The 15,671-nt window shown below is 34.7% G+C and overlaps 1 protein-coding gene across 1 annotated transcript in view; it reads right to left on the reverse strand.

The window, feature by feature from the left end:
- Nucleotides 1-15,671, reverse strand: part of LOC145249605 (uncharacterized) — a 188,793-nt gene that overhangs the window by 66,255 nt on the left and 106,867 nt on the right. The gene's annotated exons all lie outside the window — the stretch shown is intronic.

Genomic DNA, 15,671 nt, shown 5'->3' on the forward strand with positions numbered 1-15,671 from the left:
TAACAAAGTAACTAGGCTTGTGAAGGAATTGTAAACATATATCTTTAATTCCCAAGGAAAGGATTAAAGGCGAGTTGAAATAAAAAATGATGATTGCAATGACAAGACATGCCTATTGACCTTAGTCTTAAAAAGAACAAGGCGATAGGTAGGAGGAAAACAGTCAACAGAAAGAACGTTCCACAATCCTGCAGTTCTTGGGAAGAAGCTACTGAAATAGGAAGCTGTTTTACAATGTATCAAAACAGTGAATTGATAAAGACCACTGGACCAACAAAACAAACAAGCTGAAACAAAGGGAGCAGGGAATATATAAGACGATTCTGAAGAACGCATATCATGATGGTATTTATAAAAAGACTGAGACTAGAAACATCACAACTATGATAAAAGGGGTGCAGAGAAGAAAGGGTGAAGTAAACCAAATTATAGATATGCTTCTGTACCTTATCAAGAATCCTCAAATAGGACAAATTCGCCAGCCCATACTTTCTTTCTCTCTCTCTCTCTCTCTCTCTCTTTCTCTCTCTCTCTCTCTATATATATATATATATATATTCATTTTCCTTCAGTCAAAGTTCTCAGAAATCAAATGGCCTTGAACTCTATGTCAGACACATAGATATTCAAATGTTCCATTATAGTTTTCCTTTACATCTCAAGAACTGAATTAGTAAAGAAGTTGAGCACATAATACTCCTCTCCCTACAATATGTTATAGTATATATTCCTTTTTGATCTCTTGGTCTTACTGGATTCTAGTACAAGAATTCATTGAATGTGGTAGAATATCCAGCTCCGTATTGCTACTTTAAGTAACATCACTTGGAGAAAGTGCACTATTCCTCATAAGAGCCAGTGTGGGTTAGCCATACCGAGAAGATCTTATTTGGGTTGCGAGTACTAAGTGATTTTGAATATTTAGTCAGGATTTACTCGCAAGGAAAAAGATCCTTATGTCACGTTGTCCTGACAAACCCTTGTACTGAGATACCTTAGACACTTGAGAATTGTGGCTAGTAGGCATTCAAGTTCTCTCCAGTAAGCATTCAAATTCTCTCGAGTAGGCATTCAAATTCTCTCCAGTAGGCATTCAAATTATCTCGAGTAGGCATTTAAATTCTCTCCAGTAGGCATTCTAATTCTCTCCAGTAGACATTCAAATTCTCTCCAGTAGGCATTTAAGTTCTCTCCAGTAGGCATTCAAATTCTCTCCAGTAAGCATTCTAATTCTCTCCAATAAGCATTCAAATTCTCTCCAGTAGGCATTCTAATTCTCTCCAGTAAGCATTCTAATTCTCTCCAATAGGCATACAAATTCTCTCCAGTAGGCATTCTAATTCTCTCCAGTAAGCATTCAAATTCTCTCCAGTAGGCATTTAAGTTCTCTCCAGTAGGCATTCTAATTCTCTCCAGTAAGCATTCTAATTCTCTCCAATAAGCATTCAAATTCTCTCCAGTAGGCATTCTAATTCTCTCCAGTAAGCATACAAATTCTCTCCAATAAGCATTCAAATTCTCTCCAGTAGGCATTCTAATTCTCTCCAGTAAGCATACAAATTCTCTCCAATAAGCATTCAAATTCTCTCCAGTAGGCATTCTAATTCTCTCCAGTAAGCATTCTAATTCTCTCCAATAAGCATTCAAATTCTCTCCAGTAGGCATTCTAATTCTCTCCAGTAAGCATACAAATTCTCTCCAATAAGCATTCAAATTCTCTCCAGTAGGCATTCTAATTCTCTCCAGTAAGCATACAAATTCTCTCCAATAAGCATTCAAATTCTCTCCAGTAGGCATTCTAATTCTCTCCAGTAAGCATACAAATTCTCTCCAATAAGCATTCAAATTCTCTCCAGTAGGCATTCTAATTCTCTCCAGTAGGCATTCTAATTCTCTCCAGTAAGCATACAAATTCTCTCCAATAAGCATTCAAATTCTCTCCAGTAGGCATTCTAATTCTCTCCAGTAAGCATTCTAATTCTCTCCAATAAGCATTCAAATTCTCTCCAGTAGGCATTCTAATTCTCTCCAGTAAGCATACAAATTCTCTCCAATAAGCATTCAAATTCTCTCCAGTAGGCATTCTAATTCTCTCCAGTAAGTATACAAATTCTCTCCAATAAGCATTCAAATTCTCTCCAGTAGGCATTCTAATTCTCTCCAATAGCCATTCAAATTCTCTCCAGTAAGCATTCAAATTCTCTCCAATAGCCATTCAAATTCTCTCCAATAGGCATTCAAATTCTCTCCAGTAAGCATTCAAATTCTCTCCAGTAAGCATTCAAATTCTCTCCACTAAGCATTCAAATTCTCTCCAGTAGGCATTCTAATTCTCTCCAGTAAGCATTCAAATTCTCTCCAATAGCCATTCAAATTCTCTCCAGTAAGCATTCAAATTCTCTCCAATAGCCATTCAAATTCTCTCCAGTAAGCATTCAAATTCTCTCCAGTAGGCATTCTAATTCTCTCCAATAGGCATTCTAATTCTCTCCAATAGCCATTCAAATTCTCTCCAGTAGGCATTCTAATTCTCTCCAGTAAGCATTCTAATTCTCTCCAATAAGCATTCAAATTCTCTCCAGTAGGCATTCTAATTCTCTCCAGTAGGCATTCTAATTCTCTCCAGTAAGCATACAAATTCTCTCCAATAAGCATTCAAATTCTCTCCAGTAGGCATTCTAATTCTCTCCAGTAAGCATTCTAATTCTCTCCAATAAGCATTCAAATTCTCTCCAGTAGGTATTCTAATTCTCTCCAGTAAGCATACAAATTCTCTCCAATAAGCATTCAAATTCTCTCCAGTAGGCATTCTAATTCTCTCCAGTAAGCATACAAATTCTCTCCAATAAGCATTCAAATTCTCTCCAGTAGGCATTCTAATTCTCTCCAATAGCCATTCAAATTCTCTCCAGTAAGCATTCAAATTCTCTCCAATAGCCATTCAAATTCTCTCCAATAGGCATTCAAATTCTCTCCAGTAAGCATTCAAATTCTCTCCAGTAAGCATTCAAATTCTCTCCAGTAAGCATTCAAATTCTCTCCAGTAAGCATTCAAATTCTCTCCAGTAGGCATTCTAATTCTCTCCAGTAAGCATTCAAATTCTCTCCAATAGCCATTCAAATTCTCTCCAGTAAGCATTCAAATTCTCTCCAATAGCCATTCAAATTCTCTCCAATAGGCATTCAAATTCTCTCCAGTAGGCATTCTAATTCTCTCCAATAGGCATTCTAATTCTCTCCAATAAGCATTCAAATTCTCTCCAGTAGGCATTCTAATTCTCTCCAGTAAGCATTCTAATTCTCTCCAATAGCCATTCAAATTCTCTCCAGTAAGCATTCAAATTCTCTCCAATAGCCATTCATATTCTCTCCAGTAGGCATTCAAATTCTCTCCAGTAGGCATTCTAATTCTCTCCAATAGGCATTCAAATTCTCTTCATTATATCTATGCAACAAAGCTACTAGACTCGTGAACAAAGAGTAAACATATATGTTCAGTTCTCAGGAAAATGGTTAAAAGCGAGTTGAAACAAAATAACAGGATAAGTTTATTTTTTTGACATCATAGTCATAGATTTTCTCATGAAAAGTTCTACTCTGAAGTGAACGCTTGTTTTCATAATTGATAAATGAAAAAAATGTTTTGCCTAATTGAAGTGTTTGACCCGTCCCTCAGATGTTGGATTTATTATTTTTGATATAAATAACCTTAAAAGTTACACGAGAAAGAAAATTATGATTAGTAGCGAATATAAAAGGAAATTATCATCGTTTACTAGAACAAGAGGAAGTGATCGTTCCTGATCTCACAGGTCAATCAAAATACGCTAGTAAAAAGAGTTGAAATTCTCCATAAATACAGCAGATTAAAACAGTCCGAAAAGAGAAAATTTGTGACATCAAAAGGGCAAAAGACATCAATCCACAATCCCATCCTTCGATTTACATTTTCATATAAAAGAATTATGTTGGCGCACCAGCATGCCATGTTAACGGCACAAATTATTATATTTTTTGCCTAAAACACACGTCGAAGTCGGGTATAAATTCAAATAGTTTTCATTTAATTCAATCTGGTTATACATTTTCCATTCCTGCTACAGTCACTTGGGTGGAATTCTGTTTGTTGAACTGTCAATGCGAATCTGAATTCGATCTATTATCGCTATTCAATGTCTGGTCAGTGCAAATCATGATGAATATCCCAGAACTGTAGATTGGGTGTATTTATAGATTGGTACCATTCTTTGGCTTGTAAGGCCACTAGGACCACATTTTACATACAGCATCTTGCATTTCCAAATAGTCACCCATCTAAGTACATAGAAGACGTCCAAGATGGATCGAAAACGATAGCTAACAGTATACTTTCTTTTTTTTCAAATACAATAATAAGTAAAAAATAAGAATAAAATATAATAATTAGCAATAAATAGTGATATTTACAACAAGAAATAAAACAGCTTGAAGGCTCCCAATAATTCATACAAGAACTATCGGCAAGGGCTCATGGCAAAGTGATTAGAGTATTTGGAAAAATCAATTGTAAAAGTGATATTTTCCTGAAGGTTGAAGGTTCAATTCTCAGTGTGGGCGACCGAAAAATATCAATTGTGAATTACTTAGGACCTCTATCCAGCTATGGCTAACGGAACGAGAGCATGCTATTCCCGTGAAGTAAATTCCCGAGTTTGACGGAAAAATTCCCGAGTTCAACAAAATACACCTGAAGAAGGTCGGAGGTTACATCAACTGAAACATTGTAAAAATCGCACTCAGGATGAGAACAGCAGTCTGAAAATCTCAAATTATACTAATCCGACAGTATTTTCTTCTTTTGCCCTGTCGATCCGACCTACTTTAGGCCAGAAAATAGAAGAATGTCTACTGTACTGTTTAGATATCACTCCAATTTTCCAGTGTCATTTCACTTTATCAAAAAGTCATCTTACTTTCCCGAGCATCTATAATATGGTTAATCGTTCTTCATTATAATTCAAGTAATTGTATGCTGCAACCGAAAGGCTGATTGCAACAGTTAATCAATAATCGACATCGTAGTTTCAAATGGGAAAAAAAACTTATATTAGTTTGTACTGGAACAGGAACTGAACAACTACACAGTCTTTATAAAATGTGGCATGTGATTAACGTAGATTGGGGAAACATAACTAAAATAGTTTGCTTTAAACAATCTACTGGCTTCAATTCTCTGCCAGGAAAAGAAAATAGGGTGTGAACTGTAAGAAGAGGTTTAGCGATTTGTGTTACTACACCTGGGCTCCTGATTAACAGGGGGAGGGGGAATAATCACTCCAGAGGTACACCTGTCCATTTATATCAACAGAAAGTCGTAAATAATACAATTAGAATATGTGAATATTGCAAGTTTTATACAGTGTGGTCAAGATGAAGATATTCCTTGTATTATAAATAATACAAATGTCATTGGTCTTTATATATATACTAGCATTTCAGTCCGGCGTTGCCCGGGTGTTTGTAGGTGTATGTTGAGCAAAAAAAAAAAAAAAAGCGGTCAATTTTTTAAACTTTGACCGCTATTATGACCCCTTAACATTTATTGTTTTGGGCTCAAATCAAGTTATTAAGTTAGATCCATGTCCAAGGAATCTATATCTGAAATTTCAAGTGCTTAGACCCAAAATTAGCTGAGGAGTTTGGTAGAGTTCTCAAAGGTCAAATCGTTAAACTTTGACCCCTTAACAGCCAGATTTCTGCCCGAAAACCGATCACAAAGATTTTTCCAAATCTCAGTACTCTGTATACCAAATTTCGAGTCTGTAGACTCAAAATTGACAGAGTTATTGCATAGGGAAATGTACACACACAGACACACACACACAGACACGTTCACTTTCATATATATACTAGCATGGGTTCCCGGCGTTGCCTGGCTATTTGGAGATGTATGTTGAGCAAAAAACAAAAAAAAAAAAAAAAAAAACGGTAATTTTTTAAAACTTTGATCTGTATTATGACCCCTTAAAATTTATTGTTTTGGGCTCAAATTTAGTTATTAATGAACCTACATCCGAAATTTCAAGTGTTTAGACAGAAAATTGTCGGAGGAGTTTGGTAGAGTTCTCAAAGGTCAAATCGTTGAACTTTGACCCTTTAATTGCCAAATATATTTTTATTTTTGTGGTCGCATGGGCAGTCGCTGCTATTTTTATCACCTTCTTCTTCCGTTCTTTTCTGGAGGGGGGGGAGCGTTGGTCAATATCTCTGTCCAAACCGAATTTCATGTCCACCCGGGTAACGTCGGGTATCCATACTAGTATATATATATATATATATATACGACGGGTGTTCCAAAAATAATGACTCCTTTTTTTTACTCTATGATTTAATGGATCAAAGGGGATTGTAAATTGCATTGTTATGATGACTGAACCCATGCATTCATGACCTAAAAGTTGAATGAAGTATGATCCTGTGCAATTCTAGGAGGTTCACCCTCCAAAGCTTGCTCTTCTCTCTTTGAGAAGGAGTTGGTTTATTGCTAATTACTTGAAGCACATGTACAGGGAAATGTTAATGAGGTTGTCGAAGCAATTTTTACAGGCCTGAGTGCTCTTTCTCTAAGGTGCTGGCTTTTTGAACCCACGTTCTACCCCTTGTGTTGGATTGTCATTGCATCAGACATAATACAGTTTTTCAGTGAGATACGGAGAGTCCAACCACAGAATGAAACGATTAGTCCATAGCAGACTCTCAAGTTTTTAGTCAAAGTTTTCTTTTAGATAGGTTGCCTTCTCTTAGATAGGTTGCCTTCTCTTAGATAGGTTGCCCTAGAAACTCTTTTACATTAACTCTGAACTGATGACAGTAACAGTTCTGTTACAGAGATCATCATCAGAGTTCGATTTTTTTTTTATCAGAGTTTTCCTTCTCTTAGATTAACTTCATTTTATACGACTAAGGAGCTCCATCCATCCCATACATACATACATACATACATACATACATACATACATGCATGATTGCAACGTCTGGTCAGACCAGTGTCACTCCCTCAGTCACTGAAAATCCATGTACTCAAAGATGACTTTTTAGTCCTGCCAGTGACTTGCACACCCTCAAGCAGACATGACACTGAAGACGGTCATTGGTATACATACATACATATATATACATACACGCATACATACATATATACACATACATACACATACATATACACATACATACATATACATACACACATACATACATATATACATACATATACATACACATATACAAATACATACACACATATGCATACATATACACATACATATGCGTACACATATATACATATATACATACACATATATATAACTACATATACATACACATACATATGTATGTATATATACATACATATATACATGCATATATACACATGCATATACATACATTCACACACAAACATATGTATACATATATACATACATACACACAGAAACATATATACACATACATATGTACAAACATATATATATACACATAGATATACATACATATACATACACATGTACATATATAAACATTATGCTTGATGATTGCAACGTCTTGTCAGACGAGTGCCACTCCCTCAAACACTTAAAGTCCATGAGCCCAAAAATGACTTCTTTTTTAGTCCTACCGGTGAATTCACACGCTCAAGCAGGCATGACACTGAAGATGATCATTGAGATCAATTATTACGTGTTTCCAGCATTTCAAGCCTCCACGTGTCATAACTTTTCCATCGCCACAGGACCATTTTTATAGACAAATGCCTGAGGGAGTATCTATACACAGATGATGTTACAGAGTCTTAGCTTTGTATGACAGCTGAGTCTCTCTCTCGGTTCAAAATGTTGAGATCCAGCAACAAGCAAGAGCAAGATAGCCAGCAACAAGTTAAACTGTAGACCAGCTAAAGGTGGGTACTGGTCTCCCGCTTTATGGTTTTTGAAATCAGATATTTGCTTCTCCTAGAAAGGTTGCCTTCACCACGGCTTACAGGAGTCCTCTCCACCCCATCACGCACATACATACACACAAACACACACGGTGCTAGTTGTCCATTTACCCCGAAAAAGGGTTCATTCACCCCTTGGAAGATCTTGTTTTTAATCCTTCAGGGGGACTAGCCATCCTCCTCACCAAACAAGTCTGGTGGAAGTACCAGTTTAGTCGCCGGTGACTCTACCATGAGGCAGGTAGTATTGGGCTACATGGTACCAGTAACATATGACATGACCTGACATATATAAACATACATACATATAATGATGACAGATCAATTATTACATGCTTCCAGTATTTCAGGCCTACATGCGTCACAACTTTTCTATCGCCACAGGACTATTTTTTTAGACAAATGTCTGAGGGAGTATCTATGCAAAGATGTTATTACAGAGTTTTAGCTGTGTTCGACAGCTAAGTCTCTCTCTCAATTCAAAATGTTGAGATCCAGCAACTGTTGCATACTGGTCATATTTAAGAGGCGATGAATATTATATATTTGCTGTGTTCATATTGGAGAGCGACAGGGTACATTTTAAAGAGTGACAGGGACATATAATACACGATGAGAGGAGGATAGAAGAAGAGGAGAGGCATTTATACATTTTACAGTCCGTGGTTCTTATAACATATATCTCCTTAGCACACACTTTAGGAGGAGAAGTTATCAGTTCTTTTATCACAGGAGGGGACAGTCATTACTCATGATAGCTGAGGGAGACACATTTCTTAGATGATGGAGTTTATACAATGCTCATTTTTACGATGAGTGGACACAAATTCATATAAATACAATTTCACTTTACTTTTGTTTTGGTAAAAAGACACAACGAAGACGGCAGTTACAAAATATGATGTTTCTTTATTTTTTTTTGACCGATCAATGATTTCACATTAAGGAATTCAAAGTCACGACATGATTTCAACTTCTAACCCTTTGCTTCCAAAGGGGGATTCAATCCGGACTCGATTCTCCTGTCTGACCCTGTCTGTCGACTCTGTCCGACCCCTGTCTCTTTGTCTCACTAAAGCTAGCCAACTATATTGAGAACTCATCTCTTAGCCATGACGTCATCGCATGGCCAACAACATGCAGATCGATCCCATGGCCTGGACATGCTTCACATATCTCGTTACCCCATGTCTGAGCATGTGCTCGACTCAGGTAGTCCTGAACTCACGTGCACTGTTCACACATATATTCTTCTAACCTATTTTTCGACTAACCTATTTTTCAATATGTTTAACATTTTCTATTGTTCGCTTCTAGATAACCTTATTTTAATTTAATTTTCATAAATAGAATTGAATCATCAAAAACCTTTTTCACAATAACATTTCTAAACAATCGAATTCCTTTTCAAACAAACATATTTGCTATTTATTTTAAAACTAACAATCGGAATTCTCCTGAATCTTAATTCCAAACCTAGCTTTCCAGGTTCGAATTCTTAGTCTATCCTATCTCATTTTTACTTACTTACAAGAGCAGGGGACTTGTTCTTGTTACACAGCAAGCAAGAGCAAGATAGCCAGCAACAAGTCTAACTGCAGACCAACTTAATGCGGGTACTGGTCTCCTGCTTTATGTTTTTTAAATCAGAGATTTGCTTCTCCTAAAGGGGCTGTCTTCACCACGGCTTACAGGAGCCCTCATGCATACATACATACATACATACATACATACATACATGCATACATACATACATACATACATACATACATGTGGTTATTTTAGTAATCAACAATTGTACCGACTTGATGTTGCCCAGGATGCAGTGAATCATTTTATTTTTTTTATTTTTATTTGTTTGCAGATCTTTAAACTTATACAGAAAAGGGAAAAAACATTTTTGAAGCAAGAGACACAACTGTTTTTATATTTTTCAATTAAAAATATGTTATTCTCCTCGCTAATTTTGAATTTTCAGTGATAATTAAAAAAAGTTTTCATATTACCCAGTGGGATGGTACAATCTTTCTTTTTAAATAAACTCGCAAAATACATTATTATAGTGTCAATAACATAGTACAGCAATAACAAATGAAAATTGGCTAGTAAGAATCAAAGTTTTAAATTAAATGCTATTTATGTCCAACTTTTAAAGTCTGACAAGAAACTTTATATGTTAGATACAGAAATGGATTAAAAGATCATTAGAAAAGTCACTTCCGGATGATATAATGTTCAGTTTTTTTGTTTGCTTTTTTTTTTTTTTTTTTTTTTTAGTGACTTTAAATTTTATTTCCTTTTCTCTTTCTTAACCCGACCGTATTTCCATGTGTATCATGATTATCTCGTAATCGGAGCAGTTCATTCAGAAGACATTTTTGCAGGATGGAATTCCTTGTGAAAAAGGAAGAATATGATCAACATTTTCAAGCTGATGCATTCTGTTTTTTAGAAGTGATTTTCACAATGAGAATGAAGAAAAGAAATGATGCTTTAAAAACTATTACACTAACTATTAAAAAATGAAATGTCCTATTTTATACTAACTCTTTACTTCACAATATCATAAGAAAACGCATCTACACATTTCTGCCATTTTATTGATAGATTGATTTATTGATTCGTGCCAGCAACAAAGAACTATATGCTGATACAATAACTGAAGATGAAAATCTTTTAGATGAAAATCTTTTCTTCTAAAAATTTGTCTAATGCTTGGAAAAATGGTAATCAATTGGTGCTAAGTCTGTTGAATGTAGTGGATGAGAGAAAATTTCAAAGTTCAATTGTTTCATTTCGAGTAACGTTCTTTGTATAAAATGAGGTTTTAACGTTGTTTTGCAAGAGAATTGGCCGATGCCTATTCACTAACCTCGGTTGTTTATGTGAGAGTTTCCTCACTATTTCGTTGTCTTGACTGACGTATACATCTGCTGATATTGTCTTACGAGGTCTCATAAACCTGTAATGAACGACACCAATTGAGGACTACCAAACCAAAACCAAAACCATTAACTTCTTTTGATGGAACTCCAGTTTTGGAATGTGTTTTGGAATTTCAGCTTTCTTATTAAACGTTTACAATTATTTAATAGAAACCATTTTTCGTCATCCATAATGATACAGTACAGAAATAGCTTGGTGTGTTCTGCCGTGACGATGGCGTTTCAAGATGACGTGCCATCTTATGATCTTTCAATTCATGTAATCACTTGTCCAACTGTACTTTATGTGTCTAGTTCTTCGATAAGTTTGGCACCAGAATGCTTTTGATAAGTATCGAAAATCGTTAATCGATCATTGAAAAATTCGGTTAAAGAAATAAGTCTGATTTTGAACAAAGTTAACACCTTATAAAGCTTAACATCACAAGTGCATTTGAGAAGTTTTATCATCACACAAGCAGAAAGACCCAGCATATATAAATAACAGTAGGTTCTTTGATAAGACAAAATGTCAAAAATTACATGGTGAATTATGACTCGTACCTCTCTTCCTTTTCACTCCTACCCTTTCAATGTTCGAAAGGTTTCACAGACGGGAGAACCGAACCCACCATTTATTTCCAACTTCAGTTGTTGCCTGGATGTCGAACAGACAACATGAACCAGCAGCAGCCCATCATGATTTTTATTGGTGGAATTTACCCCCAAAATATAATTTCTCTTCTTGTTGAATTATATGAACATTAATATACATCGTGACACCCTGCACTCATGATTCCTGAAGGGATGAAACACCAATGTCTGTAGGTATTTAATAATTATTATAGTAAATAATTATTTATATATATATATATATATATATATATATATATATATATATATATATATATATATATATATATATATAGAGAGAGAGAGAGAGAGAGAGAGAGGGTGACCCCCCCAAAAACAAAAGCTAAATGGAGGTCATCTAGAACATATGCTGTAGAACGGAAAAAAAAAGGCCAAAAACTCTAGTGTTTTGATGTGATGTTTTGAATATAATAAACTAGTTATGACCAACGTTTCATTTCATTCGGATAAAACACTAAGAAACGGGGCCTAATTAGAGTTGGGGCCCGTTTTTTGGGTCACCCTGTATATATATATATATATATATATATATATATATATATATATATATATATATTTGGTGAAACTGGTAATTAATAAAAACCTGAAGAGAGTGTTCAATACTATTGCAGAGTAGATATGTGTTTTATTTTTTAAAACGATAATAAAAAAATAAAACACACACACACACACACACACACACACACACACACACACACACACACACACACACACACACACACACATATATATATATATATATATATTATATATATATATAAATAAAAATTATAATAAGTTTACCAAGGTAATCAAAATGGCAAACTTAAAATATATTATAAATATTAAAGAGTTAATATTTACAAGTAAAGTAATCGCAACCAGATGTAAAAGCTCAATAAAACCGAAAAGGAAATAGAGCTTATAATATGAACAAATGATTAATAAAACATGTTAAAAAACATCTTGAAAAAGAGTTAAAGACATATTTAATTTTAAAAAGGAAGCACAAGATAAGTGGATAGTCCTTAATCCGCAGAGTTTTGAAGAAAGTGTTGGGGCAATTAATCGTAATCGGGAATCAGAAAAATTGGAACTTCTAGAGGTATCAAAAAATTGTGTCTATTTTCTGATGCCAAAAACAATTCTTTTAATAGTCTTTTTTATTTGATTTTATTTAAAACAACATATTCTGCTGCTGGATAAAATAATAAATATTTATTGATTTTAAACTATCAGTAAAACCAAAATCTGTAGCTCATACCTCACAATTGTGTTTTTACGTTTAAGAAAATATCGGCACATTTAACGTGTGTTTTAGCATATTAAGCATTGCTCTTTGTGTAAACAAATGGAGCTTAGGCGTTTGGACAATGTTTGAATATTGTTAATTCACATCCCCTCATAGCAGTAACCAAATAGCGTAATGGTTGAAAGCGCCGACTGTCGTCTAGGCGGTCGAATTTCAAACCTGGCTGGAGGTAGTTGCTTGTCTAGCCACACTGATGAATTGTGATACAGCAAAACAGTACTGTATATGGATGACTAATATATATATATATATATATATATATATATATATATATATATATATATATATATATATATATATATACACACACACACACACACACATTTCATTTTTAAGTGTAAAACAAACCAAGCCAGAAGAGACAAAGAGCTATTCAGTTATTATCTCGTTCAAGAAGTCTTCATACACCCTCCTTCATTTTTGGAGTGACCGTTTGACAATCTGACTATTCATTGGTTAACCTATCTGGGCGTGTCCCGTTTTGTGATTGCACACAGCTGAGGTTCTGATTACAAATAAAAAAAAAAATGAACAAATCACTTCTCGAGGAGTTAAAAACTATAATTTTTTTTCTCTCAGCATAAAACATATGCTTACAATTAATGATAATAATAATCTCTGCTTGCTCGATGTAAATAAAAAAGATAGCCGACAGATAAAGTTGGAGTTGATTAATGGATATTTTCTTTTTTAGCAGACATAATTTTTCCGTTACATTGTTAGATGCGAGATATCTCAGAGAATCGTAGAAGACATTTTGTTTTGATAAGGAATAAGACCATTCTTTTACTATAGACAACAAACCAAAAAAGTGGTAAAAAAACAAAAAACAAAACAAATATATAACAAAAAATGTTAACCGAAAACAAGAGAACTTACTCTTCTTAACCTGCATAAGTATTTTCTGTTTTAGCTTATTTTAAAGCGTTTATTTCCCTTCAAACACAAATAGTACCGAGTTGCTAAGTTAGAACGATAACAATATGGCTGACATGAGACGGTTCTCTTTGGAATTTTGATAATCGCTCAAAACTCGAAAATGAAACAAAATACTGATAGAAATCACTGTGGCTCTTATTGGGTGGATTTCTATCAGTATTTTGTTTCATTTTCGAGTTTTGAGCGATTATCGAAACTCTAAAGATGACAGTTTCACGCCTTTTATCTTGTTCTGGCTCTAATTTAGCAACTCGGTACTACTTGTATTCCAAAGGAAGTAAACGCTTTAAAATAAGCTAAAACGCACACACACACACACACACACACACACACACACACACACACGCACGCACGCACGCACGCACGCACGCACGCGCGCGCGCACACACACATACAAAAAACATATCTAGGCAGGTAGAAGAGTAACTTATCTTGCCTTTGGTAACATTTATTTGTTATACATTTGTTTCTTTACCACCTTTTCGGTTTGTTGTCTGTATTAAAAAATGTACAGCAATAAATCTTCAGATTTTTCTTTTTGTAATTTATACATTAATGTTAGATATGAATTTTCAACCAGGGTGGCAGAGTCAAACAGTTTAAGTTAGTTTCGACTCTGAATTTGAGAATTCCAGAAATTCTAACTAACTCCTAGAATTCCAAAATATACGGCTCTCACTCGTTATTTCAATCTTTCGATATTCAGTAATAATTATAGCACAATGGATAAAGGCGTTGATGTTCAATCCGTTCTAATGTACAGTTTTCTGTAGGTCGATGGTTCAATCCTTACTACAGGCGATAATAATTAAAACTAAGCATAACAATTAACACTTCAACCCGATCAAGGCTGACAGAACAAGAACAATGTAGAACATGGATTAAATAAAGAGTTTAGTTCGAAATTGCTTACTGATTCCCGATTTTCTTTCTTTCTTTTTTTTTAACCCTCTTTCCAGAATGTTTGACACAAGGTCAAGTGTGGGTTTGATGTTGTTGTTTTCTGTAGAACGAACTAGATTCGAATTTAGCACACGTTTGGCATAAATGTTTCCAAGTTCGAAAAGATGCACTTGAAAGTGGTTGGAGGTTACATCGGCCGAAACGTAGTAAAAATTACAATTAAAATGAGAATCATAGTTTGAATAATGCAAATAATCCAAAATATCGATCAATCTTCATCTAAAATTTCCAATTCCTGCACATCGAATCGTGTGTGTGTTCTTCACTTTTGTGTTTCGTAATTTTGACATTGTGACAGACTTCTAGCGTTTTTATGAGTACGACATCGACTCCCTAATTTAAAGTCTTTCAATATTCATTACAAGCAAGGAGACCCGGCATTGCTCAGGATCGAATGAGGATCACTACCATGTACTTTTTCATTATGTTTATAATACCCCATTCCTTTTTTTGTTTTTATTGCCCCCTCTCCTGCAGTTTCGCCCCTTAATATAGCACTTAAGATGTATCTTGTTAAGCACCGGAATCTTTCTGTCAAACTCTGTTTTTGCATGGAATTTCGAATGAAACCCTTTATTTAATCCATGGGGGTAGCATAACATGTTCCATCATCCATAACTAGGTAGAAGTTTTAAATAATTCAAAATTGTATTCTTAGTATCACCTGCACTGAGGATTGAACCTTCAACCTCCAGAAAAGTTTCACTTACGATTGAATTTATTGGTTATGTTAGTACTTTATTTGCTATGCCATGGATTGTAAATACACTTGAAGAAGGCCAGCGGTTATATCGATCAGAATGTTGTGAGAATAACTCTTAGGATGAGAACAATAGTCCGAATAATCCAAATTACTAATCCTTATCTTAAAATTTCAGAAATCAAGAAGACTGTTATTTAAAGCATATTGTTAACCAACGCTGTTAAC

This window comes from Euprymna scolopes, chromosome 28 (genome assembly GCF_053919585.1).
Source record: "Euprymna scolopes isolate OS-2025 chromosome 28, ASM5391958v1, whole genome shotgun sequence".
NCBI lineage: Eukaryota > Metazoa > Mollusca > Cephalopoda > Sepiida > Sepiolidae > Euprymna > Euprymna scolopes.